At 42.3% G+C, this 15330-nt stretch overlaps 1 pseudogene; it reads left to right on the plus strand.

Annotated features, from left to right (window-relative positions):
- Window positions 1–209: 209 nt before the first annotated feature.
- LOC123090423 (transcription factor bHLH18-like) lies at window positions 210–10724 on the plus strand (annotated as a pseudogene).
- The last annotated feature ends 4606 nt before the right edge of the window (window positions 10725–15330 follow it).

A 15330-nucleotide genomic window follows, 5' to 3' on the forward strand; every position in this document is an offset into this window, starting at 1 on the left:
AATGGTCCCATAATCTAGTGCATATCTGTTTCTGGTTTGAAGTTCATCTAGCATTTGACGTGATATGCTGTCATGATTTAGTATACATACGTGGTGTGCCTTACCCTGTGTCAGCAATATGGGAGCTAAAATTAAGTCTGCATCAACCTCCCAAATGTCATGTTCTTCATTTGCACACAAACTACAGTATATGCATTGCACATTCCGTAATGGACACGGCGGAGGTGGTGCTCCTGCTGCTGCCTCCTGCTCCCCGCCGCCAACTCCACCATGGCTGCGCTGGCTGCCTGCTGCTGCTGCTGGTGATGGTAGTCCGGCGACGACCTACCTTCAACTTTTGTCTCACGTACACAGATGCTGCAGTTTTAACTGAATACGCAACAGAAGTGCTCAACATCCATCATGCATAACCGTGAACATTTATGGTCTCTGTTGATATGTCTTGCTAATTCTAGTTACTTTATATGAAGCCAAAGTTATCTTGCAGCCATCTAGTCACATTTAAGTGTAAGTTAAGCAGGCATTTTAAGGGTAACCTGTGAACACTTGCTTATAAGAACGAACTTGACTTACTATATATACCCAAGTGAAGATGTACTATTACTAATTTACTATGGAAATGAATTTTATCTATGTGAGATTATAATTTCAGTGCCATCATTCATCTCATGGTATCTTGTTCTCTGTGATAATTGTTCACTGTTGCGGGCAATACATATACTCTAGTTTTCATGCAGTGCATGTTGTTCCATATTTTGAGGAGAACACCACCTGGAGACCGGTGTTCTGAGGAGACCGCGATGCTTAATTTCCGTTTGTTTGATTGCAGAGAGGCGCTGGAAGAGCACTCCCCATGCTTGTCTTGAGGAGAACACCACCTGGGACTTGGTGGCTGACATTGAGAAGGTCAGGCAACACCTCGACATTCCAGAGTGGCAGGCAACTACAAATACATCTTCTCTTCTCAACTGCAATATATACCCAGCTGTAAAGAAACCACTTTAAGAAAATATTTAAGAGAGTCGGGCAGGTCGTGTAGATTTTCTTGCATTTGTGCATAGCTACTTTTTTTGAAACCATTTGTGCATAGCTATTGATCATGAATGTTGCAATGCAAGTTATTAAAAGAATGATGATACCTCTTAATGCCTTGTCTTTTCAGAAACTAGCTAGCTAGTCAAGCATTTATTTTTTAAGTTTGATACTAGTGTTATTGTTGGCTTTGTCGTTTGTGTTTGTCCATTCTTTTTTCTTGGGCATCATTCATGGTCGTCTAGTAGTCGACATACTTCTGGTTCCATTTAGTATATGCAGGTAGCAGCAGCTTATGTGTAATGGAGTTGTTGTTACTCTGTGCCTGCTTCGTTAGAGTTTGCATCATCTCCTTGTTTTTGTAGCATAAATGCCTTCACTATTCTTGTTCTGAACCTCTGATCCTGATACTGATTGTATTTGTCTTGATCGAATTACAGGCAACATGGTGGATCAAGGGAAGCCGACCTTCACCCCCAAGAAGGGCAAGCCCAGCGTCGTCATGTTCGTCCGATTGCAGGGCCAGTCTGACTCACCAACCTACCTCGCCTGCTTGCTCTGTTTATTGTGCTACACCTCTTACTGAATTCCAGTCACTATATATGATTGCTTACCTGTATATATGTACCACTCTATGTGTAGCATTTTTCTAACTGTACAATAGCACTCACTCCTCTACTGTCAAATTGCCTGTGTGTAGTGCATTACCATGCTATCTAGGGGATATTCATTTATGTGCCTGTGAATTCGTTCTTGGTGTGTATGTATGTATATGTGCTAGCAACATGAGTAGGAATTAGCATCATGCTCGGCCTGGATGAATTGCATGCATACATTGATCTAGGGAGAAGTGTATGGCTGATACAATGCTCTTTTTCGCAAAGCTATTATACACTTTGGGAAATACAGTAATTTGTTCTTTACTAAATGCACTTCAAGTATGGATGATGATGCATGCATGCATCTAGGGTGAGTGGTACCTAGTTGTTCTTTATGCATCTAGGGTTTACTACTGCTAGCCTCGCCTCGCTTTTGCTACTGCTAGCTCTATGGATGTTTATTTACATGCAACTTCTGCTAGCTCTAACTTGGTTATATAGCAGTTCAATTCATTCAATCTGTTGGAACTAGTTTGTCTATTACTTGTATCCAGATTTTATATCCTGCCCTATGCCATTGTCGACTTGCTTAGGTACATAATTGTTATGTCTTGCAATCTGGTATTGATGATTGTCAATGTATTTATTTACACCTTTCTAGTGTTTTTACCTTGCATGTGACCCAGCTAGTCTGTATATCAATGCTCTGTTTCCAATAGATGTATGCTGATGCCTGATGGCTGATTCCTTAAAACTTCACTGTTGCAATAGCATTTTTCCTTAGTGCTTCAAACCTTGCTCTCTTTCCCAGGAACCATCATCGTCTGTGTCACTACTGGGGCAGGAGAGGAAAGACTGTTGTTGTCTCCAGGAAGCGATAAACTGCTTCACAAAGATCCCCGCATAGCTTCACTACTACTGTGTTGGTCCATTTCCAGAATGGTAAGGATGATGCTTTTGCTTAAGGAGAGGCTCAAGAAGATCAGGTATAAACTCCTCCCCCTCTTGTTTGTTTTTGCTTCATACTGTTTGGTGGTTGATACATTACTGTGCAAGTTCTTTGGTATGTGAGTTCTTTCTGTTGCTGCAAGCATTGACACAATATGTCATGTGCAGGGAGCTTCGCATCCGAGTTTCAGCCATCCTCTACAGCAAGGAGCTCTGGGCCAAAGGAGCAACCAGCACTGCTAGTTCCTTGAGGCCAGATCGAGTAAGATGGCACACCATGGCATGTGGTGGCGTATTTTGCTTCCGAGAACAGTACTATTTATTTGAAGTGAGATGTACTAGTCTATGTTGTAGTGAGCTATAGTAGGAGTGAAATGAAAATGTATCTGTTGTTGTATGTACATTTTACTTGAACATTAAATTCTCCAGAAAAAATGTTCTTACTGGACCTGATAGTGGCCACGGCCCAAATATACTTGTACTATTAAGATGCCATGGCCCAAAATAACCTAGGTTGAAAAGCTATTAAGAATTATTGTAAGCAGGCCTCGACTCAAATAGAAAATAGAAACAAAAAGGAAATAAACTATGTGGAAAGGTAAATGCCGATTATAGAAAAGGCCCAAAAACATGATCAAAAAGAAAACCCGCTGTTAAAAGGGCCATGCAAAGAAATCAATAAGGCTGAATTGTTGGGCCAGACCCATGTAGCTAATAAAAGCACATGAAAAAAATACATTAAAAAGGCCGAATTGTTGGGCTAGGCCCATGTAGAAAACCAAATTGGACCAGGCTGAATCTTGTGCCACATCAGCTTGCCACGCTGGATGCCTACGTGGCCTAGGGAGGTTGCTAGTGACCAAAACGCCACAGTGGACATATTTTGGTCATAAACGTCTTCGACCATTCCAGAAGAAAGGTCGCTATAGTCAGTTTACGACCGCCAGCTTTTGACCTTCTGTTTTGGTCACAAAAAGGTCGCAAATGAAAAACCATGACCTTTCAGTGACCAATAGTGGTGGTCACAAGTTGACATATTTCTTGTAGTGATTTTTGTGACTAACCAGATTTCCTCTGATTCTTTCTTCCTATGTATTATGTCGACAATAATATTCTACATACAAAAACCGAGTGCATTCTGGAAAATGATTATATGCTGAGTGCGCGTGGCTTTGCTGAGTGCATTCCTTAGGGCACTCACCAAATGACCGCCTAAACTGAGTGCATATGAGGGAGTAGTACATTGTACAGAGTTTTGGTTGTATTTTGGCTAACTAACCCAACTAGCCCATTAGAATAATTTGTTCGCGTTGACAATCAACCGGTGTACTAGCTAGACAAGTTGAGAAGGCCATGGAAAATGATTGTTTAGTACAGGATGCAGAGTTTTAGGTTGTATTGTTGATCAAGTTGGTTGTGTTAATTAGTGCATAAATATAGTCAAGCTATTTAGTGATTAACCGATTACTGAGTAGGCCATGTGGTTTTTAGAGATAAGCAATTTAGAATTAAAAGAAAGCAACACAATCTAAACAAATATTTGCATCGCAATCTTATATGCAGCAAAGGTTTATCCTGGCAACAATGTTGGTCAGCCCAAAGATGCCACAAAATATTCCAAGTTGCGCGTGCACCTATACAATAATGTGACAACATGATCTAGTAGTTTAATGCCTTAACATCGTTGATGGGATCAAAGTAAATTAACAAATATAAGTTAGCTATCCTCTTCAACCGGTTCGATGGCGGTCGCATAACAGGATAGGAGTCTAGGGAGCTTATCCTTCATATTGCCGTACCGGTTGTGATTGTCAGCATGTACTTTTCTTTTTTCTTTTGTTTCGCTCCGCTTGCGAGCTGTAATACTTTTATGACTTTGTGTTACTTCGTGGATTTTTTAATAAGATGGTTGCATGCATCATTATGATGCAGAGGCCGGGGGTACACCTCCATTTCCAAAAAAGGTCAGCTATCCTCTTCTTGTGCCCTCCTCAGGTTTGTACTTTCCAGCCAGTTGATTCTGAACAATTTTCTTTCATATGCACTTCTATTTGAAGCCACTCTCCTGGGGTGTATTTTTTTCCTGAAAAGGAGGTTGAAGCCCCGGGCCTATACACATCCTGATGCACACAACTATTCCTATTAATTATTAAGCAGAGTATAGAATAAAGGTAACCACGGCCAAACTATTACAAGATATGAAATTAACACTTATGACTAAGGTAAATTCTTCTGCATTAATGCCTTTAAGAAGGGATCAGCCAATGAATACCGGCGCATCGGCAAATAGACAACATCTTCAACAAGGTAATGACACAAATCATCGTTATTGCGCCTTACTAGTAGAAGTTAGGACAAGAGTTTTCATCACAGACAAGAAGTGGTGTTGCAATCAACATCTTGATGAAGAATAGTTTGATAGTCGCATAGTTTAGTACTCCATGCAAGGCAAAAAGGCAATAGCAGATTGGTGGCAAGTGTGGCCACCTTAGAATGTAGCGTCATATTGCATGGATCTCTCAAACAGCTGACAAAACGGTATGACATTAACATATATAATTATACACACATTGTTGTTCATCATTACTGTATGCAATCACCCTCCAACACCAAATACCAGAATTTTTGCCGTCAATTGAGCCTATTGTGCAGTCACCCCAGCATCCGTTATCAAGTTTCTTGGTCACTCCAACAACTTGCAACGATCGTGCGTCAAAGTGAAACGAACTTCGTCAAGCAACCATGAATGCACACTAGCTTTCTACACATACAAAAACCCATGATCTGGCCTAAGCGATGACGGGGCTTGTGCATCATTTCTTTTCTAGTGGTGGCGTTACTGGAGCATCTATCCTGTTAACAGGGGTTGCCATCAGTGATGGTTGTGGATGTCATTTGTGTTTGTTGCTGCCATTTTGTTAGTGCCTTTTTCTTCTTATTTTGTTTAATAAGGATGTCTAGAGAAGCTCTTGAGACCGTGTTGGCAGAGAGGCCAGATTTAATTGTTTTTTTGATAAAGGGTGCTTTATTACTTAAAATGTTTAAGCGTTACAACCGGCCTCTCAATATTAATATATCCCCTTTATTGAAAAAATATATCCAGGTTGTCATTGTGATACAACTTAGTTAATCCTCAAGACATGTGTTATTGAGGTATCTCTCTGTAAACTACCAGTTTCAGATTGCAACTCTCTCTAGTGGATTAAATTAAAATAGCATGAGATCTTTTGAGATCGGAGCTGTTATGTAAACACAAAAGTAAGCCAAGCACCAGAGAGAAAAAGGCGTTGAGAAAGGAAAACATGAACATGCCGGTCACTGTCGAATCAAATGTGCAACAGAATAGCATCTTTTGACCAGCAACGGCCGGAAGTTCACACCAATATATAAGTAGGACAGGAAGGAAGCCAAGAAAGAAGAGAACACAAGAAACCCAAGGGAGAAAGGTTTCAGATACATATATTTGTCTTGGCCGGAAATTCTACTTTTCGATATATATAAGCTTGGCCAGAAATTCATCACCGATCTGCATGCGTGTGTACAAGTGATCAAAGGTCAAAGCTCTTGTTGTGTAGCCACTGATATATATGATGGAGCAACCAAAGCAGTGGCTCACAGAGACGGTAAGCACATCAATCTGCTCCTACTAATTACATGTACTTATAAACTAAAGTTATACTAAATCAGCAACAAGTTTCAGGGAGTAACTTTTATTGCAATGGCTAATGTCAGGAACAGTATGAGGAGGAGCTAGCTTACATGTACCAGGAAGAGGAGGAGCCGCTATGTGACCATCAAGGCCAGTACTACACGTCGTTCTATCCATCTCGTAGCTCCAATTTCCCGAGCTTTGGGGGCGAGAGCCCAAACGAGCTGGGCAGCTATCTCCAGCTCCATCGCCATCAGTCAACTTCCTCTCCTTTGGCGCTGGCCAGGCTAGCACCCTCAACTTCTCCGGAGGAGCCTACGATGGACTCCAATTCCAGGGTTCGAAGCAGCAGCTGCAGGCGCCCGAGAGGCGGGGCAGGGCGACGGCAAGCGCGCAAGAGCACGTCATCGCCGAGTGCAAGCGGCGGGAGAAGCTACAGCTGCAGTTCGCGTCCCTGGCCACCATCGCCCCAGGCATTAAGAAGGTACTCCCTCTGTTTCTTTTTAGTTCGCATATCAGATTTTTCTGAAGTCAAATTTCAGAGTTTGGTCATGTTTGTAGGAAAAATATCAACATCGACAATGCCAAATCTTTTTTGCTCGCATATAAGCATCAGTAATTAATTTTTGTATTTTTTAACTTTAATACTCCCTCGGTCCGAAAAAGCTTGTCCCTCAATTGGATGTATCTAGCATCAAGTTAGTGTTAGATACATCAATTTGAGGAACAAGATTGGAACAAGCTTTTCCGGACAGAGGGAGTATATTAGATGTGCGTATTTTTTAATATAAAATTTGAACAAATATTACTAAGTTTGACTTCAAACAAATCTTATATGCAGAGTAGAAAGAAACGGCGGGAGTATGTGACAAGACAACCTGGCAATACCATCTGTGTGATCTGAATCTGATTAACCATTTTTAGGCAGACGGGATCTCTCTCCTTGGGAGCACCATCGACTACGTGAAGCAGCTGGAGGAGAAGGTGAAGACCATGGGAGAGCAAGGCCAGCAGAGGTCGCCAGAGTGCACCGTGTTCGAGAGCAAGTGCAGCATATCCGCTGCGAACAAGGACGACTCAGCAGGCCACAGCAGGAGCAGCTCCGAGTCAGGCGACGCCGAGTACTCAAACCCGGTGGACGTTGAGGCCAGCATCCACGGGAACACGGTGCTCCTGAAAATCTACTGCAAGGAGAGGAGGGGGGTGCTAGTGATGGTGCTCTCCGAGCTCCAGAACCAGGGCCTCTCCATCATAACCACCAATGTCCTACCGTTCACGGACTCCTCCCTCAACATCACCATCACCGCAAAGGCAAGCCCTCTCTGCCCTCCACTGCTCAGAAGATTACTTCCAAGAGGAAGAAGAATGCTCTGTTAGTATAGTTCTAAACTTGTAATGCATGCATGATCAGAAGGTTGACATGTGTTCAGTTTTGTACAGATCGATGATGGGTTTTCGTCTGCAGTTGAGGTGGTAAATAACCTGAAAATGGCTCTCAGAAGCTTCAAATGGAAGTAGGTAGAATTAATGGAAGCGATTTGTACAAGTGATTAGGCCTTTCCCCCTTTACTTCTGAGTTTGATCATTGTATCCATTTCTATGAGTTTTGTGTGAAGTCTGTAACCATCTCAGTTTACCTTTCCTGAGCAACCGGCTGAAGTGCTACTTTTTTTATTATAGAGAAGTTTAACATTCACTACAAGAAATATGTCAACTAGTGACCTTTTGTCAGTGACCCTGGAAGAATTGATCAAAGATCTATGACCATTTCAGACCAATTGGTCAAAAGCTGTTCGGGGGGCTCCAAACCCTAAACTATAACGACCATTTTGGTCAAAAAGGTCATAAGTTCCTTACACGAAATGGTCATAAAGCAGATAGCACTGCTCCGCTGCCTTATTTCTAGCTGATCATGACCAATATATATGGTCATAACCTTGTAAATTGTGGTGGGTTGCTATGACTAGGCGCTACCTCATCAGTTTTTCCTATGTGTCATGTCCATGTGGCAGTTTTTGCGCTAGGTTGTGAAGCAACCTATATTTCTGTCATTCCCAAAATTCCGAAAAAAATCTCATAAATTCTTTGGGTCATATATTTGTCAAATATGTAAAAAACCTTCCTTGCCTAGTTCAAAAATAATTCAAAAATATTGATTTTCCTATTATGTTCACAACAACACTATGTGAAGGAAGTGCCACTTTGGCATGTCCAAATGGTATCCATTTTCTACAGTGCTTTCCTATGCCCAAATAACCATCCTCCACCAAATTCCAGCTCAATCCATTCATTATTCTGAGCCCAGCTTCAACATTCGTATTTATGTCCTGTGTGGTACTTTGCAACGCAAGTACCACCTAGGCTCCTCCTTTTGAGGTGAAAATTTGTGAAGACGGTCTTATTAGTAAGTGATCATCCTCAGCCAAAACTCACGCCCATTAGCCATGTGCATTTCCCGTACCGCAAATCAAACACTTGGCTGCTTATTCATGTTTGAGCATCGATCGGTCTCCTCGTGAGAATCTTATGTTGTGATTTTCTTCCTAGCACCTACCTGGGGAGTGCCCAACCCACTAGACATGCCTAGGCCTCCTAGAACACATGGTAACGCCATGGTCACGCGGTGACCATGCGGCGGGCATGCGAGCTTACGCGCTCTAGAGTTGGGGCCCTCGGCCACCGTCCAAACCTCGATGTATCACCATCAAACCATGTATTTCTGATTAAATAGATACTTATTTACCTAGAAATGATTTTTGGAAAATATAAAGAGCAAACTATGAGGCACCTGCAGTTCAAATTTGACCCGCTTCCAACTGAATCAACGGGAATTTGTCTTTTTCACCAGAGGTGGATCAAAACTTTTGACACCCAACCATTTTGTCAATTGTGCATTATATATGGTCTAGTATTTTATAAAATTGATTAGGTCCAATTTTGCAACAAATATATGGTAGGTCCTTAAAAAAAACTCATTTCGGGCACTCGGAAAAAGGAAAATGTATTTTCCGTGAAAAGAAAATGAAAACTCCCTTAGGCAACATTGTTTGTAGTTCCAAGATGCACCCTTGTGCATGATATGAGGTCATTTGAACAAACTATGCCATGAATGTGGCCATAACATTGATCATTTGGCTTGAAAGCCGTGAATCTTCACACATGATAGCTCATTTCTGAGAACACTTTTTTTAAAATGATTACCGTATTACTAGTTTATTATTTTTCCTGGAAACTAGGTCACATATAATGACACAATGCGGAGGTTTTCCAATTTTTTGATTTTTTTTGAATTTTTTACGCCCGTTTCAAAATGCGGTCAAAACGTCGGGCTTGACCGGTCCTAGCTACTGGTTGAATCTTGGATTTTTTTGGGTGTTTTTCTGATTAAATAGATACTTATGTACCTAGAAATTATTTTTGGAAAAAATAAAGAGCAAACTACGAGGCACCTGCAGTTCAAATTTGACCCGCTTCCACCTGAATCAGCGGGAATTTGCCTTTTTCACCAGAGGTGGATCAAAACTTTTGACACCCAACCATTTTGTCAATTGTGCATTATATATGGCCTAGTATTTTATAAAATTGATTAGGTCCAATTTTGCAACAAATATATGGTAGGTCCTTCACAAAAAAACTCATTTTGGGCACTCGAAAAAATGGAAAGTGAATTTTTCGTCCAAAGAAAATGAAAAGTTCCTTAAGCAACATTGTTTGTCATTCCAAGATGCACCCTTGTGCACGATATGAGGTCATTTGAACAAACTATGCCATGAATGTGGCCATAAGATTGATCATTTGGCTTGAAAGCCATGAATCTTCACACATGATAGCTCATTTCTGAGAACACTTTTTTAAAATGATTATTGTATTACAAGTTTATTATTTTTCCTTGAAACTAGGTCACATATAATGACACAATGCGGAGGTTTTCCAACTTTTTGATTTTTTTTATTTTTTATGCACGTTTCAAAACGGTGGGAGTATGTGACAAGACAACCTGGCAATGCCATCTGTGTGATCTGAATCTGATTAACCATTTTTAGGCAGACCGGATCTCTCTCCTTGGGAGCACCATCGACTACGTGAAGTAGCTTGAGGAGAAGGTGAAGACCATGGGAGAGCAAGGCCAGCAGAGGTCGCCAGAGTGCACCGTGTTCGAGAGCAAGTGCAGCATATCCGCTGCGGACAAGGACGACTCAGCAGGCCACAGCAGGAGCAGCTCCGAGTCAGGCGACGCCGAGTACTCAAACCCGGTGGACGTTGAGGCCAGCATCCGCGGGAACACGGTGCTCCTGAAAATCTGCTGCAAGGAGAGGAGGGGGGTGCTAGTGATGGTGCTCTCCGAGCTCCAGAACCAGGGCCTCTCCATCATAACCACCAATGTCCTACCGTTCATGGACTCCTCCCTCAACATCACCATCACCGCAAAGGCAAGCCCTCTCTGCCCTCCACTGCTCAGAAGATTACTTCCAAGAGGAAGAAGAATGCTCTGTTAGTATAGTTCTAAACTTGTAATGCATGCATGATCAGAAGGTTGACATGTGTTCAGTTTTGTACAGATCGACGATGGGTTTTTGTCTGCAGTTGAGCTGGTAAACAACCTGAAAATGGCTCTCAGAAGCTTCAAATGGAAGTAGGTAGAATTAACAAAAGTGATCTGTACAAGTGATTAGGCCTTTCCCCCTTTACTTCTGAGTTTGATCATTGTATCCATTTCTATGAGTTTTGTGTGAAGTCTGTAACCATCTCAGTTTACCTTTCCTGAGCAACCGGCTGAAGTGCTACTTTTTTGATTATAGAGAAGTTTAACATTCACTACAAGAAATATGTTAACTAGTGACCTTCTGTCAGTGACGCTGGAAGAATTGATCATAGATCTATGACCATTTCAGACCAATTGGTCAAAAGCTGTTCGGGGGGCTCCAAACCCTAAACTATAACGACCATTTTGGTCAAAAAGGTCGTAATTTCCTTACACGAAATGGTCATAAAGCAGATAGCACTGCTCTGCTGCCTTATTTCTAGCTGATCATGACCAATATAGATGGTCATAACCTTGTAAATTGTGGTGGGTTGCTATGACTAGGCACCACCTCATCAGTTTTGCCTATGTGTCGTGTCCATGTGGCAGTTTTTGCCCTAGGTTGTGAAGCAACCTATATTTCTGTCATTCCCAAAATTCCCAAAAAAATCTCATAAATTCTTTGGGTCATATATATGTAAAATATGTAAAAAACCTTCCTTGCCTAGTTCAAAAATAATTCAAAAATATTCATTTTCCTATTCTGTTCACAACAACACTATGTGAAGGAAGTGCCACTTTGGCATGTCCAAATGGTATCCATTTTCTACAGTGCTTCCCTATGCCCAAATAACCATCCTCCACCAAATTCCAGCTCAATCCATTCATTATTCTGAACCCAGCTTCAACATTCGTATTTATGTCCAGTGTGGTACTTTGCAAAGCAAGTACCACCTAGGCTCCTCCTTTTGAGGTGAAATTTTGTGAAGACGGTCTTCTTAGTAAGTGATCATCCTCAGCCAAAACTCACGCCCATTATCCATGTGCATTTCCCATACCGCAAATCAAACACTTGGCTGCTTATTCATGTTTGAGCATCGATCGGTCTCCTCGTGAGAATCTTATGTTGTGATTTTCTTCCTAGCACCTACCTGGGGAGTGCCCAACCCACTAGACATGCCTAGGCCGCCTAGAACACATGGCAACGCCACGGTCACGCGGTGACTATGCGGCGGGCATGCGAGCTTACGCGCTCTAGAGTTGGGGCCCTCGGCCACCGTCCAAACCTCGATGTATCACCATCAAACCATGTATTTCTGATTAAATAGATACTTATTTACCTAGAAATGATTTTTGGAAAATATAAAGAGCAAACTATGAGGCACCTGCAGTTCAAATTTGACCCGCTTCCAACTGAATCAACGGGAATTTGTCTTTTTCACCAGAGGTGGATCAAAACTTTTGACACCCAACCATTTTGTCAATTGTGCATTATATATGGTCTAGTATTTTATAAAATTGATTAGGTCATATTTTGCAACAAATATATGGTAGGTCCTTCACAAAAAAAACTCATTTCGGGCACTCGGAAAATATAAATGTATTTTCCGTGAAAAGAAAATGAAAACTCCCTTAGGCAATATTGTTTGTAGTCCCAAGATGCACCCTTGTGCATGATATGAGGTCATTTGAACAAACTATGCCATGAATGTGGCCATAAGATTGATCATTTGGCTTGAAAGCCGTGAATCTTCACACATGATAGCTCATTTCTGAGAACACTTTTTTTTAAATGATTACCGTATTACTAGTTTATTATTTTTCCTGGAAACTAGGTCACATATAATGACACAATGCGGAGGTTTTCCAATTTTTTGATTTTTTTTTGAATTTTTTACGCCCGTTTCGAAATGCGGTGAAAACGTCAGGCTTGACCGGTCCTAGCTACTGGTTGAATCTTGGATTTTTTTGGGTGTTTCTCTGATTAAATAGATACTTATGTACCTAGAAATTATTTTTCAAAAAAATAAAGAGCAAACTACGAGGCACCTGCAGTTCAAATTTGACCCGCTTCCACCTGAATTAGCGGGAATTTGTCTTTTTCACCAGAGGTGGATCAAAACTTTTGACACCCAACCATTTTATCAATTGTGCATTATATATGGCCTATTATTTTATAAAATTGATTAGGTCCAATGTTGCAACAAATATATGGTAGGTCCTTCACAAAAAAACTCATTTTGGGCACTCGAAAAAAATGGAAAGTGAATTTTTCGTCCAAAGAATATGAAAAGTTCCTTAGGCAACATTGTTTGTAATTCCAAGATGCACCCTTGTGCACGATATGAGGTCATTTGAACAAACTATGCCATGAATGTGGCCATAAGATTGATCATTTGGCTTGAAAGCCATGAATCTTCACACATGATAGCTCATTTCTGAGAACACTTTTTTAAAATGATTACTGTATTACAAGTTTATTATTTTTCCTGGAAACTAGGTCACATATAATGACACAATGCGGAGGTTTTCCAACTTTTTTATTTTTTTTATTTTTTATGCACGTTTCAAAATGCGGTCAAAACGCCGGGCTTGACCGGTCCTAGCTAGTGGTTGAATCTTGGAATTTTTTTGGTGTTTCTCTGATTAAACAGATACTTATGTACCTAGAAATGATTTTTGGAAAAAATAAAGAGGAAACTACGAGGCACCTGCAGTTCAAATTTGACCCGCTTCCAGCTGAATCAGCGGGAATTTGTCTTTTTCACCAGAGGTGGATCAAAACTTTTGACACCCAACCATTTTGTCAATTGTGCATTATACATGGCCTAGTATTTTATAAAATTGATTTGGTCCAATTTTACAACAAATATATGGTAGGTCCTTCACAAAAAACTCATTTTGGGCAATCGAAAAAATGGAAAACTGATTTTTCGTCCAAAGAAAACAAAAGATTCCTTAGGAAAAATTGTTTGCCATTCCAGGATGCACCCTTGTGCACGATATAAGGTCATTTGAGTGGACTATGCCAAGAAAGTGGCCATAAGATTGACCATTTGAGCAGACTATGCCATTTGAGCAGACTTTTTAAAGGTATTTATCGTATTAGAAGTTTGTTTTTTCCTAGACACTAGATCACATATAAGGACACAATGCAAAGGCTTTCCGTTTTTTGATTTCTTTAATTCTTTATGCCAATTTCAAAACGCGATTAAAACCATGGGCATAACCGTTCGTAACTGCGGGTGGAATCTTACAAAACTTAAATGGCCAAAAAAGGCTAGAACGATTAGAAGGTTATCATCATCCATAAAATGCGGTATAACTTGAGTGAAAATTTTAGTGGTTCCATTTTGCAAAATATTATTGGTAGTTGCTTCATAAACCCCTTTGTTTTTAGCACTTAGAGACTATATTTTAAATTACAGCAGTATTCTCCAACCAATCAGGACGACTCCCCCGGATCACCCTACCGTAGCCGATCTGAACCGTCCGATCGTCCCAGATCCAACGGCAGACTTGACCCCCCCTCCCCCACCGTCTCACAACCCGCACCACTCGTCCTCTTGCCCCCCTCTCTTCCTATGCACCCACAGCCACCGCCCTCTCCCTCCCTCAGATCTTGATCCGATCCAGATCGACGCCGCCACCCCTCTCTAACCCTAGCTTCCCGTCACCGGCAGCGGCGCCCTCCCTCCCTTGCCCTCTCCTCCTTCCCTCCTCACGGCCATCTCTCCGTTCTCCCATAGCCACACCTCAACCTCCTCCCCATCCCCCGGTCCCGTCCCCAGCCCCGCCCGAATCCACCGTGCATGTCCACAGCCACAGCCACCGCCCCCCAGCCCCGCCCATGGCGGCCGCCACGACCCAAGCCTTGTCTTGCTATAACTCTTCACAAATAGCGAAGGGAAGAAGAAGGGGAAAGGGGATGGCCGCCGACACCGCCTACGCGAAGCGGGTGCTGCTCGCCTGCAACGGCGGCACCGACACCGTCTCGCGGGGGGTCGCCGTCGGCCTCGCCAGGCACGGCTGCAAGTACTCCCTCTCACTTTTCCCCTTCTTCCTCCTGTCGTTGGGCTCTGAATCTAAGCACGCGCGCACACTGGCTGGTCCTGGTGGGCGACGAGGGCGCCCTGGCTGTGACGGCAGACGAGGCGCGGCGCAGCGCGGCAGAAGGGGCGGCGGCCATCGCGGTGGTCGGGCTGGACCTCGCTGCCTGCGACGAGGCTGCTACTTCCTCGTTTCCGTCCAGGCAAGTAACCTCTCCTCTCTTCTCCGGCTTCGATCCCCGCATCCATCTCCGTTTAGTCCCCGCGGTTGGGCGTCCGTGCGGGCTCTGCAAAAGGCGGGCGTGAATCCTCGGTTGATTTAGGCCTTCTACCATATAGCTTCGTCATTTCCCCATATGAAATGGTCCCATAATCTAGTGTGTATCTGTTTCTGGTTTGAAGTTCATCTAGCATTTGACGTGATATGCTGTCATGATTTAGTATACATACGTGGTGTGCCTTACCCTGTGTCAGCATTATGGGAGCTAAAATTAAGTCTGCATCAATCTCCCAAATGTCATGTTCTTCATT

Source organism: Triticum aestivum, chromosome 4B, assembly GCF_018294505.1.
Source record: "Triticum aestivum cultivar Chinese Spring chromosome 4B, IWGSC CS RefSeq v2.1, whole genome shotgun sequence".
NCBI lineage: Eukaryota > Viridiplantae > Streptophyta > Magnoliopsida > Poales > Poaceae > Triticum > Triticum aestivum.